The 13,731-nt window shown below is 43.4% G+C and overlaps 1 protein-coding gene across 8 annotated transcripts in view; it reads left to right on the top strand.

The window, feature by feature from the left end:
• Positions 1–306: 306 nt before the first annotated feature.
• Positions 307–13,731, top strand: part of HPCAL1 (hippocalcin like 1) — a 1,393,761-nt gene continuing 1,380,336 nt past the window's right edge. For 3 of the 8 annotated variants that reach the window (XM_085610713.1, XM_085610706.1, XM_085610711.1), the window contains exon 1: positions 333–972. The gene's annotated coding sequence lies outside the window, so the exon portion shown is untranslated. Of the gene's footprint in view, positions 973–13,731 lie in introns of all 8 variants that reach the window. The other 5 variants (XM_085610712.1, XM_085610714.1, XM_085610707.1 and 2 more) reach the window with 3 other exon arrangements.

Genomic DNA, 13,731 nt, shown 5'->3' with positions numbered 1-13,731 from the left:
CACCCTCTAGTTATCTAAAAGTCCACTGACAACCCTGAAATTAATATTACCTTGCCTATCCGCCTCAGTGTATCGATAGAAATTCCATTGACATATTAGAACATGAACTTTCTCACCAGTTCAGAATGATGTCTTTCTGACAAAAATACGCTGATGTAGCTAGAAGATTCCAGCGACGAGCATTAGGTTCAAGGTTAAGGATGGTTACCATGACCCGTCCGTCACGCTGCATGCGGGGCTAGAGCCCCAAAACCCTACAGCAACCGGCCGACAGAACACCGGCTGTACTTCCTGAAAGCTGAGAGCAGAGTGGGGCGGGGCGTACCAACAGAGCTGCTCCGCAGGATGCACTGCTCACCTCCAACAGGTACCCACCACCACAACTCACGGCCACTTCACTGCTCAGCCGTCGCCCCAAAGCCCACGCGCCCCCTTCCAAATGCTGCCTTTCGTAGGGGACATCCTAGCGACTCCACAGCAGAGTCCGGCGCGCCAAGGGTGTGCTGACTCCTCCCCTCGAGCGATGGTCTGCGCCAGTCCCTCTTTAGCGAGCGCTGAGCTCTGATCAGGCTGTGCTCTGCTGGGATAGCTCTCCCGAACCATGCTTATCGGTGGGAGCCGCAGGCAGCAGCAGACGGCGCGGGTCCCTGGGAAGAGAAGCGGCTGTGGCAGGCTGCACCAGCTTCCCACCTTTCCCTAAATGCCCTCTTCTGCAACAGCACTCTAACTTCGCTCAAAGGGGCCGCTGTTGTGTGGCGGCAGCTGCTCGTCCTCCTCGTTTCCTCTTTTTTTTATTTGCTGTTGGTTAGTAAGCTCATTAAATATTAAGATCTCGGGGCAGTGGATTAGCCGCCAACCTTCCTTCTTTCTGCGGATGCGTACAAGAGAGTGAAATTAAAAAGCGAAAGCGAGCCCCGTGGAAGTTTGAGCGTGTTCCGAAACTCCGAGCAGCACCCCCTACTTTGACGCTTGGTAAGTGGCACATTATTAAATGCTGGATAAGTTATTTGGGGGGTCAGATTAGAGTACCATTTAGTTGCCTGTGTCGGAATCAACTACATAGTATTGAGGTCCTGCACTCCGGTTATAGTTGCTTATGATCGAAGTAGTGGACAGGGATGCAAATTCTCCACACCGAGAAGAAGAAGGAACTGGCAGCTGTAAGGGGTTACGGGGGTGGGCAGGCTCGGGAATTGTCTTTGATGGCAGGTGTAGCGTTATAAACTGTACAGAAGGCAGAGCTGCTGTGTCCTATCCGCACGGACTTATTATGCATGGCACCACCGCATGTTACTGCCCCCCACCAGATCACATTATTGACTCCGTACAGCCACAGACCACCGTAAGCTGTTCCGCTCAGGCTGCATGCGAGCTTCTAACACGGCAGAGATGCCTTTGTTTATTTTGACTTGAGCTTGGACTGTAATTTATTTCCAGGTGGTTCGCTGGGAATGGTTGTTTTGCCTGGTACTGGGTGTGCTTCGCCGCCTGCTGAATGCGCTTTTTGTGCCACTGCCAGTGTGTTCCAACTGGCCAGCGCCAGTGGGTTTTGGATTGAAGGGTTTCTGTTTCTTGAATATTCATTTTAATTACTTTAGAGTTTAAGAGGAAGCTCGGTATATCTCTGTTATGGTGTCTAATTATACAGCACTCGGGTACTTTAAAACCAAAGAACGAGTTTATATTTTTAGCATTTTGGCAACGTTTGGTAATTATGTAATAGCAGTAACATTACTTTTATGAATGGATTTAACATAAAAGTGATAAAAATACGAATTCCATTATATGTTTGGTGATGGAACCGCAGAACAGTATTCTAATTTAGGGAGAATACTTTCATTTACTTCTTGCCCATAGCAGAATTAATTTGCTTCTGTGATGATCCAGGGCTTTCATTTCACCCCATGTGTTTCACACCACACTTGTTACTCTGGAGAAAGTGAGACGGGCAGCGTGAGGCTCAGTTTCATAACGTTAATCTCATAAAGAGGGTGCACTCTGAGCTTACCTGTCGCCTGGTATCCTTCACTGTCAGTTCTTAAGGCTGTGCTCCTCGAAATCGATCATATATATGTGTGTGTATATATACATGTGTGTGTGTGTGTATATATTTTTGTATTTTTCTGGTAACCAGTATGATGTGTACAAGTAAGCACACACATGTCACTCTCACCAAAGGAGCCCAGCAGCTGTAGCGAGTTGTGCCGGGGAGAAGATCTACTTAGAGTGAGCACTTATTTTCATTTGCTGGATGAAAACACCAATCGAGTAGCCTCATGATACATACATATCGCTTAGCAACTTGCTGGTCTTATTACTCCCTCACTTCCCTCAAAGGTGATCTTGTGAAGTGAAAATATTATATTGTTTCTTGATTGCATGAAGTGGAAATTATTGCTCGCTAATGTAAAAAGTGTAACTATGTGGAAATGTGGGCATCCTGTCCATGGCGATGACATGTCAAATAAAAGTGCTGCCTTGGCTATTTTACTGATAAGTGAGACGCAAATAGTAAATGTGCACTGCAGTGGCGTGACGCACAAACTGGCTCTTTTTAGACTGTGGCTGCTATTCAAGCAGTAGTACGGCACCTTACCAGTGAACCCAGTCTTAAGCTAGATTTCTGGAAATGCCCTTGTATTTTTCACCTTTAAGTAATACATAAAAGGATCTCTGCCAGATGCAGTGCCATATATGTCCCCTCGCCCCCTTGCCCGGTAGGCCGACGTGCCTCTGGTGCTACTTGATTCTAGTAGCAGTACGCTGCACTGAGTAACTTAGTGGCCTTCTAAGTGGCTCACTGATGCAGTTCTTTTCCCCCCACAGGACTCCTATATTAATCTACAGGAGTTTCAGTCTTCAAGTCCTGGCTCCCATGACATTGTACTGTCTGCGACACCTACCCATTGGAGCACGCCCGGCTAGGTCACACGACCACAATGCACATTTTGCAAGCAATTTTGCAATGCGTTCTCCTGCAACGGGCACGCTTCACCCTCACCAGCCGGTTGAGAGACTCATCCATGGTGCTCACCTATATATTTTTTTCTCGCTCTGGGGTAATTGGATGCCATTTTCTCCCTACCAACTCTCCATAGGGAGTGTTATTTCCCCGGATTTATTCTCCTTAACTACCTACCAGATATTGGGTGCTCACACACCCTGTCCTGATGATGACTTCGTATTGACAGGAGACGAAACTCCGTCAACAGTAGACTTTATACAGACTCCTATTCGATTGTATAAAATTACCTAAGGAGTAATATGTCTATATTTTTTATGTGATGCACCTTTTATATTTCTCACTTATCACTGCATGCCTCTTCACTTAATTGTTAGCACTAGATTTTCTTCATACCGCAAAAAAAACCCTTGAGATTATTAGTAATTTTGATTTGTGGCTTGCAGGCCACAAGACAGCAAGAGAAGCAAATAAATAAAATGTGGGTGGGTCCCACAGGGTGGCATGGGAATCCAGTATGATAACAGAAAAGATATAAAAAGTGCAAAGAAAAAATATAAGCGAGAAGCAAATGGAATGGGAGTACAAAAGAATGAAGCACAGACGAATGCAAAGATGGGAGCAACATGGAAATGAGAAAAGAGAAGAAAAGAAGAATTGGGGCACCAATTCCAGAGGAGCATCCCTAAAAGTATCAGGATTTTGTTTTCTGCTCACTCATGTGCTGTGATACAAGTGGGAAGAATTGTATTTTTCTGTCTACTCCCTCGAGTGGGTTCTCGTTCTTCCCTACAATCCTCCCCTCTTAAACAATTTCTATAGTTACTACAGAAATAAATTCCCAAAACAGTGGTAAATGTACTCCAGCTCAGTCCTGGAGTAGGTCCAGCACCACAGAAGGCCAACCACTGGTACTGAAACACCCTTCCATTGATAATAAGGGAAGTAGGTACTTAAAATAGAGCCCCATAGGACATCATTTTGAGGTAAATTAGTTTATTTTGACTTAGTAAAATTAAAATATAATGTTTTTAATCACATTTCTATGCATAACTTAATAGATAAAAAATATACACATTTTACTTTAGATGGGTATTTTTTTAATACATCTTTAAACAAATAATTGAATATATTTAATTAAAATTTTCAAAATCAAGTTAATAATGCTGTAGCTGTTTATGGTCCACATTTAAAATAAATATATAAAATTAAGTTACATTAATATGTCACATAAAAATATTTTTAGTATTTTATTTTTAAAGTTTAATAAATGTTTTAAAATTTCTCTGTACTTTTCCATAAGGAGCTTTCTGTTCCAGTGACCAGGACCTCCAACCAAGGGCCTGAATATGATGTTGTCAGGAAAGGCTTCGAACTGGATTCGGATTCTGCGAATCTGATATGGTACCTATGTTCCTAACCGAATCGGTCACCTTTCTGGACAACCGAGTATGATGCAGAGGGGGATTCGGGTAGCCCGAGTCGTTCGGAGCCGAATCGGACAGCCCTATGGAGACAGTTTCCGACTGACCGAGTACGATGACCAATTCGAACAGCCGTTCCGAATCGGTTTGGCAGGGACAAAACAGCTTTGGGAATCGGACTTCGTGGGCCCATAGCAGCCCCCCGTCACCTGAAGGCCTCCAGATGGGGCACGTCAGGGTACCCAAGGGGCCCCCCCTTCCCAACCGTGCACAGTGCACAGGGTCTTCCCCACCCACCCATTTTTTCAATGGTAGCATGTGTTCTCGTTCGGTACACAGGCTACCATTGCAGTCAATGGGAGTCCGACTGAACCGAGTCCCTAAGCATGCGGACATATCGTAATCGGTCAGTAGGACTCCCCGGAAACAAATCATTCTGAAAGCATTCCTAACCGGATTCGGTGGGAATGCTTTCCTGACGACATCGTAATCGGGCCCTAAGTGCAAAAAGGTACTAGTAGTAACGTTACTCTCGTAAATTAGACTCTTTCCCCCCCTGAATTCAGGGATTTGAGTCATGTAAGTTTACACTTTGTAGTAATTTACCACTCGAAAATGGTGAACAAACAAAGTACTAATGTTATTACAATGTGTAAGAGTACATTTACATGCATAGATTTACTCACATGTACATTTGCCTATGTGAATAGGCCCCAAAATGTTCAGTATACACGGAGCAATCAGGATAACTTAGTGGGGAACCTGCATAGTTTTGGGCTTTCGAGACCTCTCTGCATCATTGCTATAATAAACCTTTGGGAGTGTGGCCTGCATGGTCCGTTGAGCCCCCATCACATCCACCCATATTTTGATGGTTACTTATTCATGCCTCCCACCCCAAAAAAACAGCAGAATATTCAGTAATCCATTTAGACCCCGAATATGGAGTGGGCAAAGCAGAATTACTGTATGAAATTCCACTTCACCTGATCATGAATGAAGCTGATGTTCTTGCATTTGGTGTTCCCGGGTGTTGGAACATGTGATCCAATTTTACATAGTAGTAATTCCGCCCTGTAAAATAGCATGTGGTTTTGGCTGCAGTGGCTGCAAAGCTTACTTGCCCATTTTGTTTTTCAATGTATCCCTCTATTCTTGTCTGACAGGGTGAACATTCAGTGCTTCTCATGCCCGACCTTATTTACCCCTCACACCACTTCTTCAATCCTCACTCCGTATAAAGGCCTTCACATATTTACCTTCTGCTCAGAACAGATGGTAAATGTATGCACTAAACTGAGTTTAGAATTCTGATGTGAGGAGTAAAACTGCATCCATAGTGCAAGTCCCCTTTATATAGGGTTGAATCCATAATGACACTGTACTGGTGTGGCGTTATCTGACAGTGCAAACACAAGGAGATGATGGATGGAGCGCTGAAACGTTTCAGACACTCATTCCCAGTCACAGATCTGGGTTGAATCCATCTTCGTTCTTTAGCTTCCTATGCCACCCCAGTTCAAACCCAGCCATATGCATATCAGTCTTGACACTGTTCTTCTTGGGAATAGTCCCGTACGAACTGCCAAGCCAGGTGTTGCCTGGACCGGAAACAAGCATCCTGGGACCGGTTTCAGGGTAACACCCCTCATCAGTCAGGCTAGCATGAATCCAGTTTGAAAGTGAGCAAGGGACCAACGTCTGGTTCCCTTGCTCACCCTGCCAACTGAGGGCGAACAGAGCAAACCCAAGGAGTTGATGGACAGAGCGCTGAAACGTTTCAGACACTCACCCCCAGTCACAGATCCGGGTTAAATCCATCATAGTTATTTAACTCACTTCACAACCCCAGTTCAGTTGCAGGTTGCTCACTTTACCACTGGATTCAAGCTAACCACCACAGAAAGCATAGTGTCAAGAGCCTCACAGGCAGTGCTACAGAATCAGATGGTATTCCGAAAAGGTCACAGCCCTGGTGATTGGAGAATGAACTTGAGGGCGACATTCCCAACTTTGTCTGCTTTTTAAAACGCAACGTGTCCTAGAGGAATATTATTTTCCATGTCTTCGTTGTGGCCCGACAACCTTGCAACACAATTGCTTTCAGGAGGTCCAGTGCCTTCACCTGTGAGGCAAAAAGCAACAGTGAAGAGACCCTCCTTGCCCTGCCTTATTTAGCAGGCTCAGCTGAGTCCTGACTCCACCTGAAGTGTCCTTGCATTGCTCGGCAGTTGAGGCCAACCTCAACCACCGGACCAGGTACCTTTTTCCCTTCTCCATGATTGTCATTCCCTCTCTTGATTCTGCGGTGCACTTGGTTAGACTAATACACTGCAGTGCCTTTTTGACTGTGTTCTCTCTCCACCAGCAACAATAAAGCAATCCTTTCGTAAGTTTGTTGCTTTAGGCTCAGGGAAGGTCCAGCGTTAGCACGTCCACAGCAGCAGGCTGTGTCTAGGTGGCAGCAGCTACTATTCACCCAGCACGCCATGCCTGGACTAGTCTGAATGCTAAGGACGATGAGGGGACCCCGCCTTTTGAATGAGTAAACCTGGCCCCGTGGACAGGATGGGTTGTAGGGGGCTCTGTTACACCCCTGTTCTGCACAATTCCTTAGTACTTTATATTTTCCAAGCAAGTCATCCAAGCAGTCTAAAGTCTGACTGTCCCAGTGCGCTCCCCTATTCACACCCCCTCTCGATCCCCTTTCGCATTGTGAAATGTTGCTGACATAACTGCAGAAGACAAATCTACCTCGTCACGTGGTTAATGGGTTGGTTCATATGTGGAGCGCGCATGCCACTCCTGACTTCTCTTCTCCCAGTGCGACACAGATCAGGCGTAGTGGTCGCTGCAATATCTGTTTTCATCGTCTTGAGCAACAGGTGCGTCCTCCAGAGGACCAGGTTAAGATCTGTACTCTGCAAAGCACCTTATGGCCTCCCACTTGTGAAAACAGCGTTGAAGAACAGGATAGAGGAATTTTGTTTATGTGACGTGAAACGAAATCATAAAATGAAGATGGTGTTCACGCGCAGCGCGCTGAGCTGTGGACTAAACCTAAGTTTCTATTTACTTATGTACCCTGCATTTTTTTATATATCGGTGTCTACATTTACTTTATACAGCTACATACTGACTCTTCACCATTTTGGCCTTAACTACGTTTTCATTCAGTGCCATGTATGCAAGAAACCGTACAAGTAGATGTTGTTTATTCTTTCATATCTATGACATAATGAAGATACATCCATAAGCACATTACACCCACCGTTGTGCGCGCCAGTAAGCTCCATTGTTGAGTTATGTGAAGTTACTCATGTAACCCAAAATTATAGGACCACAGGTCGTTTTTCTATACATTCTTGCTAGTTCGTCTTCATACCCCCCCTACGCACACACACTTATAGCTTAAAGTACCTCTTCCCTGAGTTCTGAACTTATGTATGTGGTATTGATAGATGAGTGGGTGAATGCATAATGAGTGGAAGCACGAGTTTAGGAATGAGTGACCTTGTGCATGTACGATGAGTTGCTTGCTGACTGTATGGATCGATGGAGTGCTCAGTACTTGAAAGGAGCCTCCGTTCATGTGCCTCATTGACTCGTTTTTTTCCATTCATCAGCTCTCCCATCCACAATACCCCACACGGGAATTTGCCAGGCAATGAAAATGAGCTGTCAGTTATGAGCCAAAACGTAATGTCTTTTCCAGTGCTTGTTTATGCATCAAATATCATGTATTATTTACTTGACCTGTCTTCATGTCAGAATGCGGAACATTCACAGAGACGTTGCTCAACCCACTTGATGTTTATAAATGAGTAGAGATGCAGGATTGATGGACTGAGTGAGCTGAGAACAGATGATTGAAGAGGGAGGATGGATGAATGAATGAATGAATGAATGGATAGAGAGAAGGGAAGAGAAAGTGTGAGAAAATCAGAAATGGAGGCCTAAAGTGATAATGCAGAGATGGTGTGCATGAGTAGAAGAGTGATGGTGGGCCTCCCTTCCATGTGTCCTTCTGTGTTTCTACACAAGGAGAATGCAAAGCTGCTTGTGTTATGTGTAATCCGCTCTCGTTATTGAAGGAGTTATGCTGCAATCTCCATCTAGAATATTTAGCACCTCTTGTTGAAGAGTGAAGAAGCGAGAGACTTTTCCTACTTAAAAAGTAAGATGCTTTTGGGAAATGTGGCTGTTGAAGAGGGTTGTTAAGAGAACATACGCCACAGGTGATGCTGGAGGTATTGGCATAGGAAAGAACACAGTTTAACTTGATAAAAAAGCCTTTGGAGGACGTAAATGAAGGAAGCTAAGGCTGTTTGCTTTGATTCTTCCGCCTTTACTAACTCATCGAGTAGCATGCCGTGGTCGAGAGTAGGCCTAGAGTATAATCCGACTGGCGTGGATACACTATCTCACATTTAGACACTCTCCTCTATTGTTACAAACTGATTTTTTTAAAGTTCCGAGACAAGGATAGAAGTCCCTCTGTGGCTATTCAGTAAGAACTTACTCTGAAGATGAAAAAGGTAACCATTGTCACCAACACATAGGATCCTTAAGTTCTTTCCGGCTAGTGGCTAGGGAGTCTAGAGGCCTACATTTGGCGATTTCCTATGGATGTGCATTCAGAGCTTGTTTCAGGATGGAAGTGGCAATGGCATTTTTGATTCTGCAGGATGACTCAGTGATGAAGTTGATGTTTGTCTTGGTGTGGGTGGTGGAACTGGGGGAACACATTGTTTTGTTCAACACAGCATGCCTCTGAGCTCTCTTCGGACTAATGGTTGAACTTTACTCCCAAGTGTATTCTCTTTAGTCAGTAGTTTTCTGAATAATTTGTTTTTTCAGAACAGCTTCGAAAATCACGTGGTGAGGATCTTTGCTTTCATTCCAAGCCACCCTTTACAAGCTATCATTCCATTTTTTCAATTATTCAATTGGACTTCTACTTCACTGGATATGAGTTCATTATGCAAGTGGAACAGTCTAGAAGTTATGAGATTATCCTAGTAGCCAACTATGCACTCTTACTCCCTGTTGATATTGATGACGAATCAAATCTGTCCAGATAAAGAAGTACTACCTTTTTAGAAACATTTGTGACCTCCTTGGTATCCAAGACAGGAGAAGAAACGAACGGATAGAGAACACTCAGAACACCGATATCATTCTTTTATATGATGAATATGTCAGCTTGACAACTTGTATTAGCCATGAGTTCTGAAAGAGAGGAATGACTGTGATATATGTATTACCCACTGAGTGCATATCAGAGGGGGGAGATGCGCCTTACTACTGCTGTTCAACTTTTGTATTGACTTGAAGGCCTGCCAGATTCTGAAGAGCTGCCATTCTTGCAGCCCACTCTGCCAGTTCAGAAGAACCAGCCATTGTCGAGAAATAATTTTCCTCAGCGATTTGTTGTATGTTTTCATGCAGGACAATGCAGTCAAGGCACAAGTGTCAAAATCGACCCTCGAATGCTCCACTAATGGTCTGTTTAAACCGTTTCCCCCAAAGGTGTATATACTTTTTTGGGGGTTTGAGAATGTGTGACCTTCAAATTCGCTTGGCAGCAATATATAAGGCTACTGTTTCACCCTCAAGTGGAAATGTTGCTGGTGAGTTTCCATACCTGCCTTATCCCCACTCTTTGTCTTCTCTCTCTTCCTGCTCTCTCTTATCTGACAGCCGCGTCTGTCATTGATTTTTATCTTTACTGTTCATGCGGAGACATTGTGTCTCCTTAAAGCGGTAAGAGGAGCTTGATGGTCTCTCAATGCATTCTGCCTTAAGGCTTCATCTCGGTGGAAAATGGCCAGAGTGAATGCAAGTCTAAACATAAACTATCCGTTAATGCCTCACCGTTGCACAAGGTTTTATGCGCTTTCAATATATCATGCAGACTGCTAAACGTTGCTCCTACTGTCTTTGGAGACAGTTGGAACCCCACAGTCGGCAAATGGCACTATATATATATATATATATATATATATATATATATTACCTACTGGCGGTCGCCAGTAGGTAGTTATAGTTAGGACCACGTTTCCATAGGAAAACCTCAACATTCTATTTTGAATAACTTTGGCGCCGGTCGATGAATCCTCGCGAATTTCTCAAAATAGGTGGGGCGCTACGCTCCGCTCCTACCCTGAAAGTCTCGGGGGGATCCGTCAAGCGGGGGCTGAGATAAAAGGGGGGTCCCAAAACGCGTTTTTCCCATGCATTTTTCCATAGGACCTTTAGAACGAGCTACAGCCCGAACGGCTGAACAGAATTACTCAAAATTTGGCAGAGAGGTAGTCCCTAGGTCAAGGAAGTGCCTTTTGTAGGTTTGGTGTAAATCTGTTCAGTAGATTCTGAGAAAATAGCCTTTAAATCAATATATATATCTGAGCCAGCTTACGGTACGCTTACCGTACGCTTACGGTAAGCGTACGGTGGCGTGCGCGAGCGCGATTCTGATTGGCTCTTAGATCTTAGTAAACATTCGAATCAGCCGAAACCAGGAAGCGGCGGCCGCCATTTTCTGTTTCACTCTGAAAAAAAAAAGAGTGAAAAGAAGAAAAGGGGGCAATGAGGAGAGTTACAGACCCCCTAACATTTGTAAGGGGGTCAAAGAAGGACAGAAAAGTACAAAAAAAACATTAATTGATTTTTTAAAAAAACACGGGGTACGCTTACGGTAAGCGTACGGTGGCGTGCGCGAGCGCGATTCTGATTGGCTCTTAGATCTTAGTAAACATTCGAATCAGACGAAACCAGGAAGCGGCGGCCGCCATTTTCTGTTTCACTCTGAAAAAAAAAAAGAGTGAAAAGAAGAAAAGGGGGCAATGAGGAGAGTTACAGACCCCCTAACATTTGTAAGGGGGTCAAAGAAGGACAGAAAAGTACAAAAAAAACATTAATTGATTTTAAAAAAAATCACGGGGTACGCTTACGGTAAGCGTACGGTAAAAAAAAAAAATAAAAAATAAATGAAAATCAGATTTAAGAGTTTAGAAATTAGGGAGCTCTAAAAAGAGCTGTTGTGTTTATGGAGTCATTTTTTTAGTGGTACCTACAAGTAAGTACCGATGCAGAGTCTAAGGTTCAAGAGGAAGACTCTGTTCCCTTCATCATTGAAGTGCACACCATCTCCTCTATAAATGTCTTGCATGTTGTAACGCAAGTTGTTGTGGTAAATGGCACCCATACCATAGTCACGGAGGAAAGCAGAAACAGATTTGTTGACGTGCTTTCTTGCTTTGTCAATCTGTGGACAGAAATGATTGGACCAGTTCCATTTTTGCCTTTGGCATATGTTGGAAAACACAAAGGCAGTTTTAGGGAAAAGTGTAAACAGTTGTGCAAAGGTGTCCTTCATAAGCATTTCCAGACCTACCCCAGTCAAAGTGCCTAGGTCATTGCCACCACAGTGCACTATTATGAGGTCAGGGTGTTGGATTTGAATGAAGGATTTCACCAATGGCATCAATTGGTGCCACTTTAACCCTCTCTGACCAATCCATTTAATGTCTACATTTGGCAAAGCAAGGTCTCTCACCATACCTGTTTTCTCTGCAAACTTTTCACTCCAGAAGACATAGCTGTGCCCTACAATCCACACTGTGAACATCTTCAAAGGAGAACTGGATGCACTCAGGAGGTGTCTTTCAGTAGAATGGCAATATGAAAAGAAAGACAGTTTGGAAATGGAGGCATACATATTTTTTTAAAACAAAAAGAACTGATTGGCTGTTTCATACCATTCCAGAATAAAAACTAGGCTGTATGTGAAAATTAATAGAAACATGTTTTTTATTGGTACAAAAAAATGTGTAACCAAAGAACAGTACTTTGGATTTGCTGTTAGGTTTGAAAAGTCAAGCACTCTTGCTCTGTGGAATTGAAACATTGTGTGTCGAACTTCTGACCTAACTGCACACAGCAGTGTTCCATGAGCTGTTGCTATGGTAGCAGGCAGAAGTCAAGTTGGGGGAAGGGTACTAGGCAGAAGTCAAGTTGGGGGAAGGGTACTGTTGGAAAAGGGTTGGTTTTCAACCAATAGAAATGTGTGATTACATGTGAAAAAAAAGGGGGAAGCACTGAGATTTGAAACTTACATGTATATGTGTGGAAAAATAGAGGGAAAGTTTGCCATTATCTGGTTCTGCTGAGAGGAGAGAGGTGAACACAACAGAGATCCTGGCTCTGATAATCTGCTGTTTGAGTGCCACATTTCTTTCACAACTAACTAATTTAAAAGGTGAGTTTACAGTTTGAGAGGGGATGTATGTGGTAACTTAAGAAATGAATAATAGAAATGGGAATTGTTTTTGTTGTAGTTACATAATGTGTCAGTCTGTAAAAGTGATTTCAAATTGAAAAAAGAGATATACACTTGCCCCCGAAAAAAAAAGAGCAGTAAGTGTGCTTTCAAATTGGCAAAGAAATTTCGTTTTGGCACTAATGTGAAAACATGACTCTGTGTGCATAGAAGAATTATAGGCAGAAATGTATTGCGTCTTGCTCTGGTGATTTCACAGTTGCAGTAGATGGAAAAGAGGAGCGAATTTTTGGGGGAAGAAGCAGAGGTTTAGCACACACCCATGTGCTTGCCATGTATAGTCATGCACAGTAATTAGAAGCGAGTGGGGTTTTCAGGTTTAAGTCTGTAATGCAAATACATTCAGCATCACTAAGGCTGGTTGCCCCTGCTGGAGTGTAGGCAGTCACAGAGAATACACACGGTGGTGGTCTGAAAAAAAAACAGCTTGGACATGTGCATTTAAATAAATTTTAAAAAAAAGGTTTCAGAATGTGTCAGTCTGTAAAAGTGATTTCAAAGTGTAAAAAGAGATTTTCACTTGGCCCGAAAAAAAAAGAGCAGTAAGTGTGCTTTCAAATTGGCAAAGAAATTTCGTTTTGGCACTAATGTGAAAACATGACTCTGTGTGCATAGAAGAATTATAGGCAGAAATGTATTGCGTCTTGCTCTGGTGATTTCACAGTTGCAGTAGATGGAAAAGAGGAGCGAATTTTTGGGGGAAGAAGCAGAGGTTTAGCACACACCCATGTGCTTGCCATGTATAGTCATGCACAGTAATTAGAAGCGAGTGGGGTTTTCAGGTTTAAGTCTGTAATGCAAATACATTCAGCATCACTAAGGCTGGTTGCCCCTGCTGGAGTGTAGGCAGTCACAGAGAATACACACGGTGGTGGTCTGAAAAAAAAACAGCTTGGACATGTGCATTTAAATAAATTTAAAAAAAAAGGTTTCAGAATGTGTCAGTCTGTAAAAGTGATTTCAAAGTGTAAAAAGAGATTTTCACTTGGCCCGAAAAAAAA

This window comes from Triturus cristatus, chromosome 6, assembly GCF_964204655.1.
Source record: "Triturus cristatus chromosome 6, aTriCri1.1, whole genome shotgun sequence".
Taxonomy (NCBI): Eukaryota; Metazoa; Chordata; class Amphibia; order Caudata; family Salamandridae; genus Triturus; species Triturus cristatus.
Note: the sequence above shows the minus strand (reverse complement) of the source record. Positions and strands in the feature narration are given on the sequence as shown.